This window comes from Platalea leucorodia (assembly GCF_965183815.1).
Source record: "Platalea leucorodia genome assembly, chromosome: 6".
Lineage (NCBI taxonomy): Eukaryota > Metazoa > Chordata > Aves > Pelecaniformes > Threskiornithidae > Platalea > Platalea leucorodia.
The window spans coordinates 19,970,683-19,991,226 of record NC_138828.1 but is presented as its reverse complement, the minus strand read 5'-3'; the positions used below and the strand labels follow the sequence as shown (position 1 = coordinate 19,991,226).

At 43.8% G+C, this 20,544-nt stretch overlaps 1 protein-coding gene across 1 annotated transcript in view; it reads left to right on the top strand.

The window, feature by feature from the left end:
- The window catches only part of ARHGAP24 (Rho GTPase activating protein 24), a gene marked incomplete at its 3' end in the record, with an annotated part of 222,085 nt that overhangs the window by 144,025 nt on the left and 57,516 nt on the right, over window positions 1-20,544 (top strand). The window lies entirely within an intron of this gene.

Here is a 20,544-nt window from a genome sequence, read left to right as displayed (position 1 = left end):
AAGCATGCACAGGAAAGATGTAACCTAGCGCAGTAAGGCAAGATGTAGGTCAGGTTTCCTTTGTTGGTACATCTTCTGCTTTTTGACCTGTAAGTTGCTGAAAGCAACAAAAGCCTATGGATGAAGGAGCCTTTTCAAAACTGGTTAAAAAAGAAACAAGCAAACCCTGAAAGCCCCATTCCCCTCCAAAGAGCTATTTTTAGGAAGCTAAAGCAAAGAAGAATACCCTGGGGGGTCTGTATGCAAAGTTTCTGTCTGGCTGCCTTTGGATAGCTTAAGTTTTAATACACTTGTCAGGCTGTCGCCGTTTGTGCCTGGTGAAAAGCAGGGACCAGACAGGGCGGACCGTGCTGATGGCACAACATAGCTGCTGCATGGTGTGCTGCTCTGCAGGGAGGGGACGGATCCTTCTTTGAGGCTGCTGGTGCAAAGCCTATTAACTGGAGGTTTTGTGAAGATGCAACATGCAGTGTGAAGATGGCTCTCATTCACATTTTGATCACAGGATGTTGTTGACTCTGTCCTGAGCAAAAGGGGAAAAAGATTTCAACTGTGTTGTTGCTGACTACTTTATCAGAAAAATGGCAGTGTGTAGAGCATGACCAGAAGGTACCATATTTATTGATAACAATATGCAATACCCAGTTTTAAGGACCACCAGGGAAGGAGGCTTAACAGGGCATCATTGTTGTCCTTCCACAGCTGTTAGTTGTGTCTGTCACTTCAACCATGCTCCATCCCACGTGGAAATTCTTTTTTACCCTTGGGTACCTGGTTCTTTACTTTTGCTGAAGGTAGAATGACTCTAATGACAATGTCGGAAGGACTTTGAGGCTTTATTCTGCATTTGAATGTCCTGAATGCAGGATGTGGTCTCCCAATTTGGGGGCAAGAGAGGACAACATGAGCTGCTCTGTTGTTGAGGAAAAGGGAAAAAAGCGCTCACACTGGTGTAAGAGCAGCAGAAACGCCGTGGGAAGACAGTCCTTGCTGCTGGCGCGCTGAAACACTTCACCGGGAGCTGAAGCACTGGCTTTGTACAAAGCAGGCTCTTGACTGTGAAAGTTGCAAAGCAGCAGCGAACAGCTGGGGCAAGGAAGGCAAAGCCTTCATTTACTGAAGTCCTTGGCAGTGGTTGTACCATTTTCTTTTACCCAGCACATGATAAGTAGATATAATAGTAAGTGCAGTCATGCAACAACAAAATTGGATGAGCTGATTTAGGTGAAATAAGAATCAATGAGGAGTAAACTCCAGATTATTATTGCTTTGATGTTTGCAGCTCACATATGTTCTTCCTCTCCTATTCTTCCTAGAAAATAAACCCCTTCTTTCTACAGGGGCACTAGAAGGAAGGCTTAGGCACAACTGATTTTTATTGCAGCTCTACAAATCAGTAATAAAAACATGCCACCCTCATGACAGTGGAGCTGCTCCCCCCCAAGAAAACCTCGTTAAAGCAGGGAAGGCTGGAGACATTACAGCAACAGATTCCTATGGCCTTGAACTCTGCTGCCACAGGATAGTTGTTCAGTTTTGAAACAGCAGTTATCATTTTAAAATTGCTTTGGATTCTTGCCTTGAGACTTTAATTGGGGAGTTGATACAGAATTGGCTGATAGAGAAGAACTGTGATAGATCATGGGCTGAGTTAAGACAATATAAACTAAAACAAGAGCAGGTGATGGTAATACTCATTTGAAATCAGACAAAAATAGCATCAAAATGAAGAAGGGCAGACCCGCAATCTGGTATGTAAACACTGGGAACCACTTCATTAGCAAACAGACCAACCCAGTCAGCCATCCGAACTGAAGGGAAGCTTGAGGGGGGAGTGTATTACCTAAGGCATGGGAAGATACCGCAAGGTGAAGCTTTCAAGCTCTCAATTCACAGGCACCAACACAGGACATGGGTTTAGTAGGTATTGTTCTGTATAACAAATTGGAGTTGTGATTTTGCATTAAGAATGCTGTGCCTTATCTGCTGTGGTTAATGCTGTTAAATTTGGAATGTGAGAGTTGATTTAATTGGTTAAATGAAACTTAAACTGATGCAGCTGAAGTGACATTTTGTCTGCTGTAAGATTGTGCATCCATAGTTATCTGAGGATTTGTCAATCTAAAAGATTGGTTTGCAACATGTTTTAGGGGTGCATTGGTGTGAGTGTTGGATACTCAGTACTTTCAGGTAAGTTCACAGCTGCGGTTCAGTGTCTAAAACTTGTTAGCACCTCATAACAGATACCAGGCAGCAGTCCTGTATTAACAAATCCACATTTACATTTGGTGCTTGTTACAAAAACTGTCTGCTGACATGATGCTCTGTGAGGCCACAGCTGCCTGACAGCAGCCTGGCATGGCAGCATGGTACTTCTCATTTTGCAGCCCTGCCACTGCCCACCCTCCAGGTCAAAGCAAACACGAAAGGAGGCCCTGCTGCAGGAGGCCCTGAAATTCCCTTAATCGTGACACTGGCAGGGGACTTCAGTGTTAGAACTCTTCCAACTTGGAAAAGCTTGCTTGCTTTTGGGGGGAGGGGGGGAGGGGAGAGCCCCACAAACCCTTCTGCTTCTTATCCCTTTTTTCTGCTGTTTGCCTGTGTTGTGTCTGCTGTGTTGCAGATAGAACCAATGTTTCTCCTGCATCTTATTATGAACTAGGATAAGTCTGTTCCCTTAAACAGGCAGGAAGAGGGTCAGGAGGACAGAGTGGACCTGACCTTTATTTTTGACAGCCTATCTTCAGAGTTCATGGTAGGATTCCCAGTGGTGGAGCACCTACATAGGGAAGAGAATCTTTCCCTCTTACGGTTTTCTCTGACATGACTGAAGTCACTTAGCAGCCATAGTCTGTACCAGGAAGTGCTTCTTGGCCATAAGCAGGCAAGATGCAGTACTGCATAGCTGATTTATTATCGAGTCTGGAAGAGGAAATGCTGAGATGTCACTGCTTAGAATTTTCTTTGGTGCTCTGTTAGCTTCCAGTTTGGGGAGAACTGATAGGCTGGAGCATAAAAATGTAGCTTTAGTCTAGAAAATGTACCACCCTGTTGGTGGTAGGTACCTGAGCATTTTCAGTACTGCGATCCAAGCATCGCAAAAACAGATGACACGCATGTTCTTTTGCTGTAACCTGTAGGATCGATGTCACTTATCATCATTGCAAAATCACTGCCATGCTGTCCATCCCTGTTGTTACATGCTCCTTTGAGTTTTGTAGCTATTTTATCTACTTCAGCACCTCTCAGCTCATTGATGTATTGAATCAGTATTTTGGATAATTCTGAGTGCATTGTATACATTCAGAGCACCCAAAATATTCTCCTAGTGCAGCTAAAACCATGCTTCGATCTGAATTGCATGATTAAACTGAAAGAATCCCCTTAGATTAATTTTTGCACTTAATATCCAGAGAACAAGGTGGTTGTGTACTCATATAGTATAAAAGAAATAAGTGAGTATATCTGGACCTGTATAACACTGTGGATTTAAGTAGCCCACTCTCTTCTTCTTCACCACTCTCCTTCGCAGGCCACTTTTACAGCCAGCAAATCAAAACTGCATTTTCTAAAGTGGGTTTTCAAAAAGCCTTAAACAGCAGCCCCAAAGGAAAGCTTGTTCTCTGGTGGTTGGCGGCCAGCGGACTTGAAGGCAGCCTCATCTCGCTCCCCCTGCCGACTTCAAGGTCACAGGGTTGCGTGGAGCAGCTTCACACTGCTACAGGCATGACAGGCATTAACAAGAAATGGCTCTTCCATGTAGAAACCGCTGTGGCAGCGTAATCTTTGTCCGGGGCTGTTTACGCAGCAGACCGAGCTGCCCTAATGGGAATAAAACATACATTGGACCAGTGGTGGAGAGCTGCACAGATACGGCCTGTTAACAGCTGAAGGTGGGGCTGTGCTGGGACAAACCGGTGTATCTTGCTATCCTGAAAAACTGGAAAAGAGCTTGGGAGTTGAAAGGAGCAGCAGCAGTAACGAACAGAGGTGCTCCGTGTGCTCTTTGCTTTTGTACTGGGTGAGTAAAAGGATCAACAGTGGTTAGAGGGAGGTTGTGCTTGTGGTGAAGTGGACAAGCCCCTTTTTCAAAATATTATACTGAAAGCAACAAGTTGTCCCAGGGTAAATCTCATCAGATGAAGTTTGTTGCATTTCTGGTTGAATGTGTTTGCCAACACTGTGAGTTATCATATGAAGACATTTACATCAATGCAGCATATACTGAAATCTGTTTGAAAAGCCTGCATCTGCTGAAACTTTCTGTAATGCTGAAATTTCAACTTATGTCAGCTCCTTAGAATGAGCACGTAGGAGGTGTGACTATAAGGCACCTCCAGCTGGAGGGCAGAGCAGTGCTTCCTGATGAGAGATTTCCATTGTGTCCATACTGGAAAAGCCTGTGTATATGTCAGTATGTGCTAAGAATAACTCCCAGTGCTCCTGACAGAAGAGAAGTCTTGTTTAGGAGTTTCACAAATTTTAGATAGTAGAAATAAAAATTATTTTTCTTTCCTGGAGAAAATTGTTTCAGTAAGTCCTACAACAACAAAGCAGGATTATTTGTGGGTATATTTTTTTTTCCATAAAAAATGAACCACGAGACTAAGGAAAAAACCTCTGGACTTCTCAAAACAAGATCAGAATTAGAACAAATCAAGAATGTGTTAAATCTGTGCTGCAGCTGTGCCAGCTGTATAATGGTAGCTGTTACACACCACAGTGCCATAGAATTGTGGTAGTTTGGAAAGCTGTCGGCAAACAGCAACATTAACGTAACTCTCACGCTTCATATATAATACCAGCTTCTTGTGTCAGAGACTTTATAAAAATCACTACTTTTTTTAACATAAGCCTGCTATGAGAGAGATTTTAATGCAGCAGAAATAGAGGTGCTCAGATTTAAAATGAATGAAGTGAAAAAGAATTATAGGGTAAAGTGTTGTTCTTGTAAATATGCAGGGGAAATAACATACTAAAATATGTAAGTACTCAAGGGTATTCTGAAATACAGCTCTGAGGAAAAAGCTAGCAATGTAATTCAAGAAAGAAATTTGGATTTATTGTGGTTGTCTCTCAGAGGATGACCTGTGAAATATTGGAAGGTTTATTTGTGGCACCTCTTCCTTACTGTGCTATACTTCTGCTGTCAACCTTTTTATCTGAATAGAGCAGTTGACGAGATGGGAGCTGTTAGAGAGGAAGCCTGGGAGAATAACCTGGAAGGCAGAGCTGCATCTGTATCACCTCTGTACCCTGGCTGTACCAAAAGCCAGGAGAGGTCAGTTGCTTTTGATACAGGAGTTGCCCAAAAGCAGAGTTCCTGAGGGGAGGCTGGGGATGAGCTGCAAGTGGCAGGCTGTTTTACAGGGATTACAGATGTGGTATTTTGTGTCATTTCAGCAAAATTTGCAAGCTGCAGGCAGGATGAAGTTAGAGGTAGTACTCATTCAATGATCAGTGGTAACTTTTTAGATCTGGATAGAAAAGACTCCTTACTCTGATGGTCAAATTCCTTATTTTTTCCCCTCCCAATTTTCAGTCTTCCTTCTGCTGGCTTTGGTACTGAATTGCACATAAGTTTCTTTTTTTTTTTTTTTTCATCCTCTTTGCTACCACTGAGTTGGAAGGAACTGGCTCCTCCCATCTGTTCAGCCAACTGTGCTCATAAAGGACTTTGCTTCTAACCCAGATGCTGAGGAAAGCAGTTTTGCTCATGGGTCAGCTCCCTCAACACACTAGTCTACTGGGACTTGCCTGGGTAACTCCTTTGGTATCTCATGCTTGAGCTGTCTCATTTTCAGGGGCTGGGCTCATATCAACGCAGTCAGAGAAAAGGCGGTAGCATCTCACACCCGCCCTCTCCTTAGCACTGTTGCCACATCTGCATTGAGGTTACAGAGCGTGAATTCTAAAATGGGGTCTGGATTGGCTGAGGCCAGTCCCTCTGATGAAAGCAGGATCCCAAGGTATGTAAAAGCCATGCAAGCACAGCTAACTTGAATGCCTGTCTTGCTGTTAGCACAGGTTTCTGCTCTTTGTTATTAGTGTAATTCAGTTGTAAGGTTTAGCTCACCCATTCTGCTAGAGGGATTTCCCCAAGATAACTGTGTCTTAGGCTACCTAAAGGATGTGGTCTAAAAACTTTCATAACTACTGTGAGGCTCAGCTTAAATGTGTGTGGTGTAGGGGGCAACAAATGTCCTGCTTTGCTCTAGCGTTGCTCACAAAAATGTGCTTCCCTTTCCATTTATTAGGCCATTCAAGCCTTAGTATTGTATAAACAACATGTCCACCAAATCCATTTGTTAAAGGCTTAGAAATATTAGTGGCTCATTTTTTTGTCATAGCTTGATAGCACAATATGGGGAACACATGGGATGCCTGGGACAAACAAGGTCCTTTCTAGCACCTGCACATTTTACTTTCTTGCCCCTTTCCCAGCACCTGGAGGTTTATATTCCTTAGTCCATGTTCATTTGACTGTGAGCAGAGGCCCATACTCATAAACTTGCTGTTCAGCGTGGCTGTCTGGGAGAAATGTGAACTTGATGAGCATTCCTGACCTTTCTGTCCTTGCCCATAAAAATGTTTCAATTATATGCGGCTGCATGTACAGCAGGTTGACGTTTGCCTCCTCGAAACACATCAGGGATTAACCTTTTGCAAAAGCAAATTGCAGAAAGCAAAACCTGCCCGCAAGTGCAGACTGCCCGCTGCCACCTCTCTCCTTACTGGGCCGTACGTTTGCCCCTGCCTCAGACTGCACTTGGTTTTCTGCAAAGAAAAACATCTTCTTTGCCCTAATGAAAGAAGCATTTTAATGAGGTTCTTGGAGACCTTCTGCACTTTCCCTTGAAGTCGAAATTTACCCAGGGATGGAGAATATTTTGGAAGAGCAGGAGGAAGAAAATGATGCCTTTGTTGTGAAGACTGAGAAAGCCTGGTGGTTGTATTAAAATTCCTGCACCTTTAATTAATATTGACTGAGACTGCTCAGAAGAGAATGGTTATATTACGTGCTGTGGCTGAGGGGATGTTGAAATACAGGCAAGAGTTATCAGGCAGGTTTCAGTCAGGGCTGTCGTCGCTGTTATGTTTCTCTTTGGCTTTTAAATCCTTTCCCTGTTTGTTAAAAGAGCAATTCACAGAACAGCTTTCCTTGTAGAAGCTTGTTTTATAGTCCTAGGATCTAGCTTTCAGTTCCCAGCCGAAGAACTTAGGGAAAATACAAAAGATGGAAGACGGCAAGAATAACAAAGTGTACATGAGTTGGAAATAAACATTTTGCAGTATGTTAAATACGGTCTGTCCATGGGCTGCAACACGGTCTCCCTGCGGTAGAGAGTGACAGATGCATTCCTGAGAAAATCAGGATGAGGTTCCTATGGGGGAACGGGTGGGAGAGAGGGAGAGGAGAAATGAGGCCAGGAGAAGCTGTTACTGCCCCAAGGTGTCTCGGGCAGGCAAGTGTGGATGATGAGAAAGAGCAGAGGGAAAGGGGCCATGCTGTGGATTGCCTGCATTAGCTCTGGAGGTCAGCTCTGAAGGCCAGAATTGAGGGCCCAGGTGCTGTGGAGTTTTGGCTCCTATGGCTGAAGGCGACCTCCAAGAAATGTCCCCCAGACAAACAGCATGGTAATGCTGGCCCCTGGAGCTCAGCTAGGAAGAGATGCCGAAGTAAATGTTAGAGTAAGGGAATGACGCTTTTTGTTAAGTTGACAGATGATTGTCATTTTTATGCCTTTTCTGCATAACTTTTTAAAGACTAACTCTGCACATGGAGTATGAAAAGCAGACATGCTGTGTATTTCCTCCAGTGTAAGGAACCCAGGGATAATGGTGTTACAGATGGGGTGACTCAGGACAAGCCAGGGAGTGCCAGGGGTTAGGATCAAAACACCTGGGGCAGGGCTGCCCCACTGAGTACCAAAAAAAAGGAGAGATCTTTGCACGGGGATGTTGTTCAGTGGCAGAAGCCAGGTGAAAGGCTGACACTGCTGACTGGCAACATGAAAGGGAGTGAATGCATTACAGTGTGGGTAACATTTCAGAACATACATTGCTTGTTCTCTAAATGTTTTTCCTGAATGCAACAATGGAATGTCATGGTTGACATGGTACCAACTAGGGGAGAGGCACTAACTCAGAAGTATCCTAATACAAGACTTCCAACCAAAAGTCACCAGTTCGCAATATTAAACAGTAGTTTGCAATTATTCATTTTCCACCTCAGTGACAATGCATTTCTTCAGTTTGGCTATTGAGATAGAACGTGTGAGGGCAGAAACATTTGTTTCCATTATAAACAAAAAGATTTTGAATCATCGTTTGGGAACATTGAGAATTCAGATCAGCTTTCATGCTGACAGTTAGCTGCTTGACCCACGTCAAGAAAGTGGGTTGCATTTTATGGGCTTCAACCCAGGCTGGACCTGCTGGCCTAGGGAGCCAGGTGCTATCCCCTTTCTTGCTGCTGGGATTCTTCTGTTAAACCAAACAACACAAACACATCTGCCTGGATCCGTGCAGTGACAGACCAAAGAAATCGCTCCTGCTCTTTGTGCCTTATATTTAATTCCCCATATTATATATTTAATTGCCCATCTTAATGGTTTGTTACTAGAATTACAAAATGCCAGCCTGCTTGTAAAATAAGCAAAATACCGCAGTTGACAGCGAGATCCCAGGTAATGGGTTGCCATGGTATCTAACCGAACTGGCAACGATCAGTGTGCCCATGGACAAGTTATCAGTGTGATAATGAATGTTTAAGTGTTTACAGTCATTTTACTCTAGTCGGTAAGACCAGTGTCGGTGGAGCAGAGCAGAGAGGAACTGAACAGATGGTGGCTAGAGTCGGTGCTTGGTGCTGCAGGGATCTGCGCCCAGACCATGAACGCTGCCTGCAGCCACAGAGAGGCTTAACCATTGCCCATGACTGCACAGTCGCTGCAAGCAGTCTTTTATTTATTCAAGGCTAAATTTCTGAAACTAGAAAGGGAGAAAAAAGTATATTCTGTCATTCAATGCTTGGGTGCTGTGGTAGAAGAGGGCTGGAAAACTTGCTTGATGTTCTTGGTTGACTGAAGCTATACACGAAGTTGACTTGAAGTCAACAAATGGGTCAGGTAAAAAATATGAGTAGATTTGGTTTGATGTTTTCTACAAATAATGGGTTTGGAGGTGTTTTTCTTTTTGAAAGAACCTTATCTTGCTTTTAAAATTATCAAGATTGCTATTAAAACATGGCATAAAATGAACAAAATACTTTCATATTGGATCACCATACATTTTTATTGCTCTGAAATGAGCATTTTCAATTTTGTTTTACCAAGGAAGCCAAAAAGCTTGTAATTTTGAGTCAGTGAAGTGACTGTTTGGTTTTCTTTGGCCAGCACTCCACAAACTCACTTGTCCACATAGCTATAAATAAGGATATCTTAATATTTTCATATCTACACATTTTGATTTATAGCAGCAGCAGCTAAAGAAAATAACTGCTTTCCCAGTCTACAGCAAACTGCTGAAAAATATGCTCACATATGCGTCTTCTCCTTTCTTAATTGAGTTATACACATGACAGAAAAATCCTGATGATATGAAAATGTGTGTTGCCTTTGGGCCACAGCCCATGGTAGATATTCAAAAAAAGATTTATGTGGGCATCAAAGGTATTTGTTGAGAGAGATTTTCATAAGCAACACTAACAAAAGCAGAGATCCCTCAGACTCCCTCGTGACACAGAGCAGACTGAATCCCGGGTTGTGGGGTGAGTTAAGGAAATACTGACTTTCCCACCCTCAGTCTCTTCCCCTGCTAAGAGCAGGTTCAATTAGAAGGAGACCTGGTTGCTACAGCTGTTAATTTTCCTGTCTGAACCACGTTTTCCTTCACCCTTCCTCTCCTTGCCAGGTGAGAGAGAGAGAGAGCGAGAGCGCGTGCGCGCATATGTGTGGGACACAGAGCCTGAGGGACTGGAGAGCGTGTCCTCTCCTGAAGGTTCCCTTTAGGCTGAGTGCCGGGTCCTGCACTTGGGTCACAACAACCCCATGCAACGCTACAGGCTTGGGGAAGAGCGGCTGGAGAGCTGCTTGGTGGAAAAGGACCTGCAGTGCTGGTCAACAGCCAGCTGAATATGAGCCAGCAGTGTGCCCAGGTGGCCAAGAAGGCCAATGGCATCCTGGCTTGTAGCAGAAATAGTGTGGCCAGCAGGACCAGGGAGGTGATCGTGCCCCTGTACTTGGCACTGGTGAGGCTGCACCTCGAGTACTGTGTTCATTTTTGGGCCCCTCCCTACAAGAAGGACATTGAGATGCTGGAGCGTGGCCAGAGAAGGGCAATGAGGCTGGTGAAGGGTCTGGAGCACAAGTCCTGTGAGGAGCACCTGAGAGAAGTGGGGCTGTTTAGTCTGGAGAAGAGGAGGCTGAGGGGAGACCTTACGGCTCTCTACAACTACCTGAAAGGAGGTTGTAGAGAGGTAGGGGTCAGTTTCTTCTCCCAGGTAGCAAGTAACAGGACAAGAGGAAATGGCCTCAAGTTGTGCCAGGGGAGGTTTAGATTAGATATTAGGAAAAATGTCTTCACAGTGAGAGTGGTTAGTCATTGGAACAGCCTGCCCAGGGAAGCGGTGCAATCACAATGCCTGGAAGTGTTCAAAAAACATGTGGATGTGGTGCTTAGGGACATGGTTTAGAGGTGGACCTGGCAGTTACATTAACAGTTGGACTTGATGATCTCAGAGGTCCTTTCCAACCTTAACTATTCTATGATTCTATATTGCTTTTCTAGGCGGGGTGTTGCAGGAGTCTCGATGACTGTGTTTACCCTTCTACCTCACAGCCTCATCGAAGGAGCCTGTTGCTTTTTGCTGGCTGGACTGGAAACGCATTTCAAAAAATAAAAACATAATAATCTTGTGCGTCACAGGTCACATCTTTCCTGTGGAGAGTTAATTCACAGAGCCTGGGGCAGACTGTTGACGCCAGACTGGAGAGAAGATGGGGGAAAATGCATGGTCATGCTGCTAAATGTAATCAATAGAGCAGAGGGCTTTGGTTGGGATGGAGCCATTTGTTTTCTCTTCTTTTTGATTTTTTTAGGGAAGCAGAGGTTTGTTTCTTGACTCTCCTTCTGCACAGCAGGTGATATGATTTGATGAAAATGAAGTGGCAGTGTTTCAAGGACAACACAGATGTGACATATTCTTTTAATCTTTGCAGCCCTAGAGGGAATGAACAGCTGCCTGGGTAGGTGTAAGGCTGTGTGGGCAGCATTGCTGCTGGGCAAAGGCTTCTGCCATTCAGAAACAGCTGTAGCTGCTTCTGCTGCATCCCCTCCTGTTGCTTCAAGAGAGCCAGCCCCAATGGCATCTGCTGAGGCTGTTCGTTGGTCAAGCCCTGGCTCTGATTTCATCTTTGTGGGGTCATCAGCAACTTGGCATCTGCTAGCAGCTAGAGTCCTCACCTTCTCATAACTGGCTTTTATTATCCTTCCACAGTTATAATGGCCTCTTGTAAAGGGGAGCTCCACATGTGCATTACAAAAAGTTGTAGTTGTGAGCCAAAGCTATGCTGAGGTAGGAGTTGTCACCCTGAGATCTGTAGTTAAGTCTCACATTCCATTCTTCTCCATGATGCTTGCGACACAAGCCTTACACCAAGCATTACATGAAAAATAGCATGGACTCAAGGCACAAAATCCTAATTTGGATCTCAGCCATACCAGGGTGTTTCTAGGGGAAGGAGCTCAGATGCTGCATTCTGGTCCAGGGCAGTCGCTAATGAAAATGCTTCACTTGGATAGTTACTGCATTTGTTTCTGTGATTTCATCTGCCTTGATGCTCTGTTGTTGTCCGGGTTGCTACGACTGTGCCAGCATGAGGCCGGCTCCCCTGCAGGAAATCATGAAAAGAAGTGACTGCCTTTCTGCTCTCTTATTAAAATATGCCGGGGGTGCTCAGCAACCTGGAAGGCCTGTGTTTTTTAATAAATCCATGGCTGTAGTAGCCGGTTGTTCAGCACCTCTCCATGCCTTTTTGCTGTAGTAATTGTGGTGGTTATTAATGCCTTTTGCAGGTACTGAGAATAGAGTAGAGCTGCTGTTGTGCAGCAGCTCATCAGAAGTAATCCCTGTGTGAGGCAGCCTTGGCTATTTAACCTGCTTTTAGGGGTCCTTATTTAGGAAGAACGTCTCCAGTGAAAGCCCATTAAGCTGCAGAAAACAGCACTGCTGGTGGCAGCAGCAGTCTGCCTGCTTCACTTGTTGTGACTGGATGTATTTCCTTGGGGTATCACCAAGAATACAAGGTACCATTATAGCGTCTGGTTTTATAGAGAGATGAGAAAGTCTGCTCCCTACAAAAGCTGTTGCCATAGCAGCTATGTGCTTTAATAATGGCTTCCTAGTACAATCTAAGTATTTAATATATGCCACAAGGGTTAAATGCGGTACAAAACAATCAGTTTAAGAGCCAACATAGTTGGGCCTTATGCTAAACCACGAGCATAACTGGAATCAAGCCTTTGGGGCCAGCTCTCCTTATCAAAGCATCTCCACACCCATCACATCAGCAGTGCGTAGGCATGTCATGTTCAGAACTGCTTGTTGTAAGCTGACTTATCTACCTGTGTTAAAATAATACTGCAGGTTACTTTTACTGCAGCCTAGGAGAGTGTGCAAGTCTGCATGTTTTCCATGACTAGGCAGATTTTAACCATAACAAGAACTTAAGTTTTAATGATGCAACTAGACCAAGTTTAAGAATGAGCCACCTGAGTCTATGGAAATGACGGTACCAGAAATGGGGCTGAGGAAGCCAAGACAGAGGCTGGTTTGCACGTTTTTGCTCTGCATATATATGAAAAGACATACTCAGAAAGAAAGGAGGCTCATGCTGCAAATGTCAGGCTACAGCATGGTTAACTAACCGACTGACTTTTTTTTAACACTATGTCATGTCTGATATTTAATATCTACCTACTGGGAGAAGGAATTCCAGTGTAAATTGTGTTTTCATTCTCCTCTTGCCACATTAGCATGGAAAATGGTGAAATGTCATTTGTTTGTATAAATATTTTACATTCTCATTCTTCATGCATATTGACTGAACAAATCAAAATTCCTTAGGATTGTAATAGCCTGATTTTACTGAGGTCCTTTTATGAATCTGTAATGACAGGTTAAATGAGCAGAGAAGAGAGGAAAAGAGAGTTTTCTCAGATGCTTGCAGCTCTTGGTATAAACCACAAAATACAAGCTCAGGACCATAAATCCCACGGGTACCTGCATTGCATTTGGAATCCAGGGGCTGGGTGCAGTGCAGAGTTACATTCTGAGTAAAATCCTTGTCAAAACAGAAATGTCACCTGTGGCTGACTAACGGGGCAGAGCGCTCCTTTGTGTGCCTGGTCCAGCTGGGAACCACACACACTCTCCCGTGTTACCCTTACCTGTCATGAACAAGGCCAAACATCACCCTGCACATATACGCATTTCTAGACTGGTTGCTTTCTTCCCCTGTTTTCTGTGCTGTAGTCAGGAGGTTTTGGAGACTTTTTCTTCAGTAATCAAGCTTAACTGTAACCATTGAAGCTCTACAGTGGAAACAGGACTAGGCCAGCAATGTGCCACAAGTGGCTGTTTGTGGAGGCCCTCTGATGCCCGTGTGGCAGGGCGGACAGACGGCTTTCTGTGACCCTGCTCAGAGCAGACGCCCTGCCACTGGAGCAGGTAACAAGCACAGTGTTCACTTAGCCCCGAGACAGGCTCCTGCCCACTACCTGCACTGAGCCGCGGCCTGCTTCCCCACCACAGCTCTGTACTGGCTTTAGGGGACCCATCTGCAATAATTATGGCTGCACATATTTATCCATATAATTTAAAGAACCTGGTAGAAATTGCAGCTGCTAGTCAAACATTTGTCTGCCATATCCTGAATACAGAAAACTAGGGAAACACCCTTCTCCCTTAGTCTCCTTCCTCTCCCTAGCATTAATTTTAGCTTTGCAGGCAAATACATCATGTACAGCCCCTGTGAAAAGTGCCAGAGGAAGAGTTGGTGCACGTGGGCCTACGTGCTGTCCTACACTGGTCAGTAGTGATTAAACTGCTTTGCCACCGTGGTCATTAGGGGGCTTGGAGCCAGAGGAGTCACCACATGCCTCTGCAGCCTGGCCGCTCCAGCTCCGTTTGCACAGACCACTTGCAGGTTTGGGCTAGGAGCTGCAAGATGATGTACATTATTACATTTCCAGACCCAGGCTCACAGTCTCTACTCCTTTGGTCTCACAATTTACCAACTGTATATTTTTTTCAAATATGTCAGAGTCAATTAAATTTGTAATTCCATCTCACTTTTCTTTAGTAATTATACCACTGTATGCTCAAGGTTATATGTTACCAAGTCCCACTCTGGAATTACAGACACAGTATGTCGAGTTGGAAGTATCATTCTCGATCGGTATTGCAGTCACTGTGCAATAATAATATACCTGTCACATCAATATGTAGGGAAGCCTAACAGCATGGTTTAAAGCCTCTTTAACTGTGTTCTTTCTACCAGAACTTAGTGTGGCAATTATACGAATCAAAACTAAGGTAAAATGTCTATTAATGTAAAGCCTGGAAGACAACCACACTCCAACTTGAAATGCCATCTTGGTATGTTTTAACGTGCGTTAGGTGGACTGAAGAACTGGAACTGTATCTGAAGGAATGAGCTCTGAATGAGTGTAAGAGGCAAGCTCCTTTTTAATAAATGATAGCCTAAATTGTGCTTTCTTCCCTTCAGCGCTGCGGATGTTGGTGCTGTCTTCATAGCTGGATCCCTGCTGCCCTCTAGGAATTTTTATAATGAAATATTGCCAGCAATACCACTATACCTGTATCACAAGCTGTGGATTCCTTTATTAATGTTCAGTCATGATGTTATTGAAAATACTTCTGATTTCTACAGGGACTGCTGAATTATCATATCCTATTTTTGTAAGACCTTCAGGAGTTCTGCAAAGCCTCTCCATTACTGCTGAATTCTTCAAGGCATTGGCAAAGAAAGCAGAAAGTTACTTGTAATTTAAATAAACTAAGAATTAAATCAGCTTTTCGTTTTGGCTTACCCTTGCCTGTCAGCAGAATAGAGGTTGTAGCATTGAATGACACTCAGTTTCAGATTTCCAGTAGAGAGATGGTATGCAGTGAATCTAATAGAAATGTAATTTCTATCATTAGAAAGGTTTTCTACTCTGAATAGCCCTTAGCAGGATATTTAGCAGGCAGTGGGCATAGCAGCTCCGTATGTTATAATGAGAGGTAGATTCAAAGCAAATCCCAAACCGTGAAGAAAGTTTTATTGCAAACTGGCATTTTGTAACTCTGACAATTAGCATCAATATTGATGCCTCATCATCCTTTCTTTTACATCTCCCCTCATAAGAAAGAGTAAGTGGTATGACAACATTGTGTGGGATCTGGCCCCTGTTATGAAAACAGAGGATTAAGTAATTGTCTGTGGTTAATGAATGCAGCTTGATTAGCTAGGATTAGTTCAGAGATAAATGCAATGAAAATGCCTAACCCAGGATAACTGAGTATCCTGAAAGGTCCTTTTTAAAGGATTACAAACTTCAGTTTAAATTAATAAATGTTTGAATATGTTTCAGGATAGATATTCAACTGGTTATTTAAGAAAATATTTTAATTAATATTTAGCAAGTAGGAGAAACCCTACCACACATGGTTGACGTGTGGCATTTAAAAGCACACAGCATCAAAGGTAAGACCCTGAATTCCCTACACAGAAATGGCGTGTGGACAGCAGAGCAGAGCCTGGCTGTTGGCAAGGCCCGTCGTGTCAGTATGTCCAGGCTTGTCAGGGCAGCGGGAGACAGTGGAGGGATCAGAAGGTTGAGTTTGTGTGGTGCAGAGCTGTGAGATGGATCAGTTGCCTGGTTTCCAGCCCAAGTTTTCCAGGATTCTTGCACTGAAGTGAGCTCAATGACACACAGGTGCTTCACAGCGGTAAGGGTTTTCTGGAGCACGTCCCGACGTGGTGTGCATATGCAGCGTAACTGCAAGAGTTGGCTGTGGTGTCGCTGGATTCATTTTCACAGGCCTGTTCGGTAACGTGGGCTTTGGAAAGAAAAAGAAAATAAGATCTTCTGACAGCTGTGATGAAATGGTGTAACAGAAGAGTATCTGTCCTTCTGCACTATCCTTAACTGTGTCACAGTGTTCAGTGGGCTGTTACTTTTTTTTCTGAATAGTTTCCCTGATAAAGTTTGTTTGAAGGCATAATTAGGTAGTAAAATTCATTTTTGCAGCCGATAAAAAAATCAGTTCATCTTTTATGAAGGCCATATGAGAAAGACTGCAGTGTTTTCCATAAAATTGAAAATGAAAGATTTTTGGAGTAATGTTTTTGGCCTCACTATATTCAGTTGTGCATTCTTTCATGACATGATTACCACTAATATCAACAGGTGTTTAAACAGGAGAGAGATTTACATTTTTATTGTTAGTTAAAAGATTAGCTTGCAAAAGCCTGCTGCTAATATGTTTCGACCAGCTTAACCCTATTGTTCTCAGTGGAAATGTTCCCAACTTGCACTTTGTGTTGGGGTTACAACTGGCTGGTTGCTTGTTGTGTAGTACCATAACGTATCTATCATCATATGCGATACAGAAAAAGGGTTGATCCAGAAAATGTGTTTCTCTTTATATATTGTAATCAATTAAACAGTGATGCTTGAGGTGAAATAGGTAGCTTAAAATCAAGGTTGGTGGAAGCTAATACAAATCCCTGTAGTGAAATTAGGGATTTAATTTGCTATAGACTGATTTACATGAGGGAAACTATTATCACCTACCCAGAGCTGGTAAAACACATAACGAAGATATGCTTATTGCTGTTAATGGATGTCCCTGAAAGCTGTTTGTCATGCATCTGACTTCTGTCAGCCAATGCAGTCTGGCACGTGAGGTTGCTACAGAGAGGGAATTTGTTTGTTGAGGGGCAGATTAATCCCCAGCACCTTTCCGAGCAGCTGAGCCAAATTCTCAGCAAGTCTCGAATCGAAAGAGGAGCAGCCTGGGCAGCCTCTGGGGGCAGAGCGCAGCATGGGGAATGGGTCACGGGGTCGCCACAGCCACTGACCCCCCTGTAGTGGTAAGGTCTGTGCCCCGCTGGTTATGGGTGTTGTTTCTGTATAATACTTCAGGATTTCCATCCCCAACTCCCGCTACTGCAGTGTTGCATCACTGCAGTGTCTGGTTCCTGGGGGTGTGGATAGGTTTGGGTGCATGTCTGCTACAACTGCAGTTCTGAGTTCTGTCTGTCTCTTTTTTTCTTTTTTTTTTTTTTCTCCTTGAAATAACCCCAGCACATGGCATTTTGCACAGCTCAGTGCTTCTCAACCCAGAGAGGTTCTCTGTGCCAGGCCTTCTGTTTCACAGACTTAACGTGCTAACATCACTTGGGACCTGCCCTTTCGTGGTGTTTGAGGCTTGTGGATGGTGCTACCACGTCTCACACATGATCAGTGATTTTGAAAACCTCGGGTGCCTGCCTCCTGCGCCCTCCCACTGCTCTGTTTCAGTCATGTTTGTGCTTTCAAGAGCGGAGCAAGGACTGTTTTCTAGGTCTGGTTACGAGCAAAGAAGCAAGTCTCAGCCCATTGCTGCTAGGCAGGTACAGCCTGCTGGAGTCCTCAAGTGTATCCTTCAGGAAGCACTGAGGTCTAAATGCCATTTATTCCTGGTGCAGGAGTCAGATGCTTATCTTCTTGTGGCCCATACCTGAGGCTTTTGTTCTCGCACAAGTTGCTAATGCCGCTTCCGATAACTGGTGCTCCCCTCCTGTTGTGTGGCTGGTGCACCTCACCAGCCAGGGAGGAGACAGGAGGCACAGAGGGCATGGCGGCCCGGCCCCTGTTGATTCAGTAGCGTCAGCTTTCCTGTTGAAACTGGATCCTGAAGCTCAAAATGGGATGGAGGTTCCCAGTGGGCAGCTAAGCTTGACATGCCTCCACTGTAAACAGCAAGCATTCAGCAGTCTCAGGGAGACATGGAGAACTGCTTGGTCATTTTTTGGGGTGATTTGGAATGATTTTTATGACTTTATAATTGCATTAACTTCTCTGATGGAGAAGTTATGCTTTGAGTTTACTTGGGGTTTCTGTTGGTGGTTGGGACTTTTTGTTTCTATTTTTATGAATCAAATACTTAATTTTTTACTTTTAATGTCAAGTACAGACTGTTTGTGTACTGTGTGATTACAGTATTTTCAGCAGAGGATTTAGACTGAGAATAGCTCCATGACTGCATGCAATATACGGTCCATTCAGATGCAGCTTTTTCATATCAATAACCATCATATGTGCCTTGAAAACTGGTGTGTCAGTAAATTTCTGTTCTTGTGGTAGGCCAGTGGAAAGTCTGTGCTTACTCGATAGGGCTAAATTCTGCTTGTCTCTATCTCTGTAACCTCACAGACCGCTCATGGAGCTTACTTTGATCAGGAATTGAAGTAGCCCCTTATTTTCTAAGTTATCACAAATGCTGAAAAATTCACAGACACGTTTTAATTAAATATTTCTGATTATCTTTGACCATTTGCAGATCACATGATAGAAAAAGCTATTGAAATTGTGTGCAACGATAGATAAAGGTCTCGCCATCAGCCTGTATTGCAGATCTGTACAGCAGCCTCCTTGTTTTTCCAGTGCATTGAACTTTTGGTGATGCCACTGGGGGAACTGCACTGCAGTGTGTCCAGCATGCAGGGTACAGAAAGGAGAACGTATTTTTTGGGTAAATGCACCCAAGTGTCATCACCTGGTGTACAGGATGGTGATACACTTGCTATTCATTAATTGCTGTTTCCAAATACCTTGTCATCTGAAATTTTATTAATCTAATTTTCTGTGTTTTGATGAGTCTCTCAAATTTCTAATGCAGTGTAGCTTCCAGGTCCTGGCCTTCATAAATGAGCAAATAAATTACTGGTTCCCAGAACCTGGCTGTGAGATTTCTCTGATATCTCTGCCAAAAGTGGCTTTCTGAATGTTATTTGCTTTATGGAGTCCATGGTCAGGATCAGCAACTACTTTACCCTTAAATTAACAGCTCAGGGACTAAATACAGAGGAATTGGGTTGGGGTAGAGGAAACATGTTTGGCTAATTTGTTAGTTTGTTTTTAAAATAAAGCCTCTCTACACTTGCCCAGGTTAGAAAATGCAAGGTTTTCTTTCAGAACTTGGGCCAGTATGTGCATTCTTCCTCCCTTCCCCGAATGCAGCCTGGGAACAATTTCAGCGTGGTTTGTCCTCCGAGAGGATTTGCTTTTTTAAAATGGTTGGCTGCTACAAATCCCATGGTCTCCCTCAATTTGTGCCTTTTTACGGTAGGGTTTTTGGCTCCAGAGAAAGTTTGTTATATACCTGATACTGCATGCATTGGGATAACTGATATGGATAGCATTTCATTCCTTTAAAAAAAACAAATGCACACACAAACAAAACACCCAGCAAAGATGTTTTAGGTGACAGCTACTTTTCAATTCCCAGACCTGCATCTTAACCCCAAAATGAAGTTCCCCATTTCACTCAGCTAGCTGAACTGCTTCACCTCATCCTCTTACTGCAAAGAAACTGTTTGACCTGTATAGTTTGTGATGCAAATGACATGAACCTCCCGATTTCTTTTCTAACCCTGTGTATCGGGTAGGATTAGCAGTTTATCCCAAGCGTAGTCTACCAGCATAACTCCTGTCTAATGGAACTGCATATTGCTAGCCCAGCACTGGAATTGGTCTCCCCCCCTTTACCTTCCAGCGTGGTTCCTGCATCTCCATACACACACCAGAAACCTCCTTTCACCCTTGAGAAATACTGTCAACCTTTCCATCCTTCCTCATCCTTGTCCAAGGAATAATTATATTTTCAAGGCTAACAATACCTTTAAAAATAATTTATACGCAAGGACATTGAATTCTAAGGCTGGAATGGCAAGTGACCTAATCCCTAGTGATAGGATGGCATCCAGGCAGCTGACGTTGAGGACCCAGCCACCTCCTTTCATAAAGTAACTGTTCTGAATTTAGTCTTGTGAATTTAGTATTGGGTTGATTTGTTGTCTGCAGGCAAGATTTTCCTGTGTGTAGTGAGGGTACTTCTTTCTCGCCATGTTAAGTGTCCTTCCGGCTAATCAGATACCCATGCTGGGAATGAGATAAGATGTAATGTTTTTTTGACTGCTTCCAAGGTCAGAGCTGTTGTTTGCATGGCTTCAAGCAGATTTGGTAGGCTGCTGATATCCTTGTCTGTCTTCTTTTGATCATAAGCCTCCTTTGCCCCTTGCAGGGAGGGGAGACGTAGAGGCAGACAGCGAAGAAACGTGTTTTGCGAGAAACTACAGGTGAATTCTGTGGATATCAGAGCAAAAAGCTGCAGAGCTGGCTGGAAGGTTGCTTATGAACTGAGCTACAGGCAGCATCCAGTATTAGTGCATTTCGAGCAGCATTTCCCTGTTCCCACTTGTAAAATAC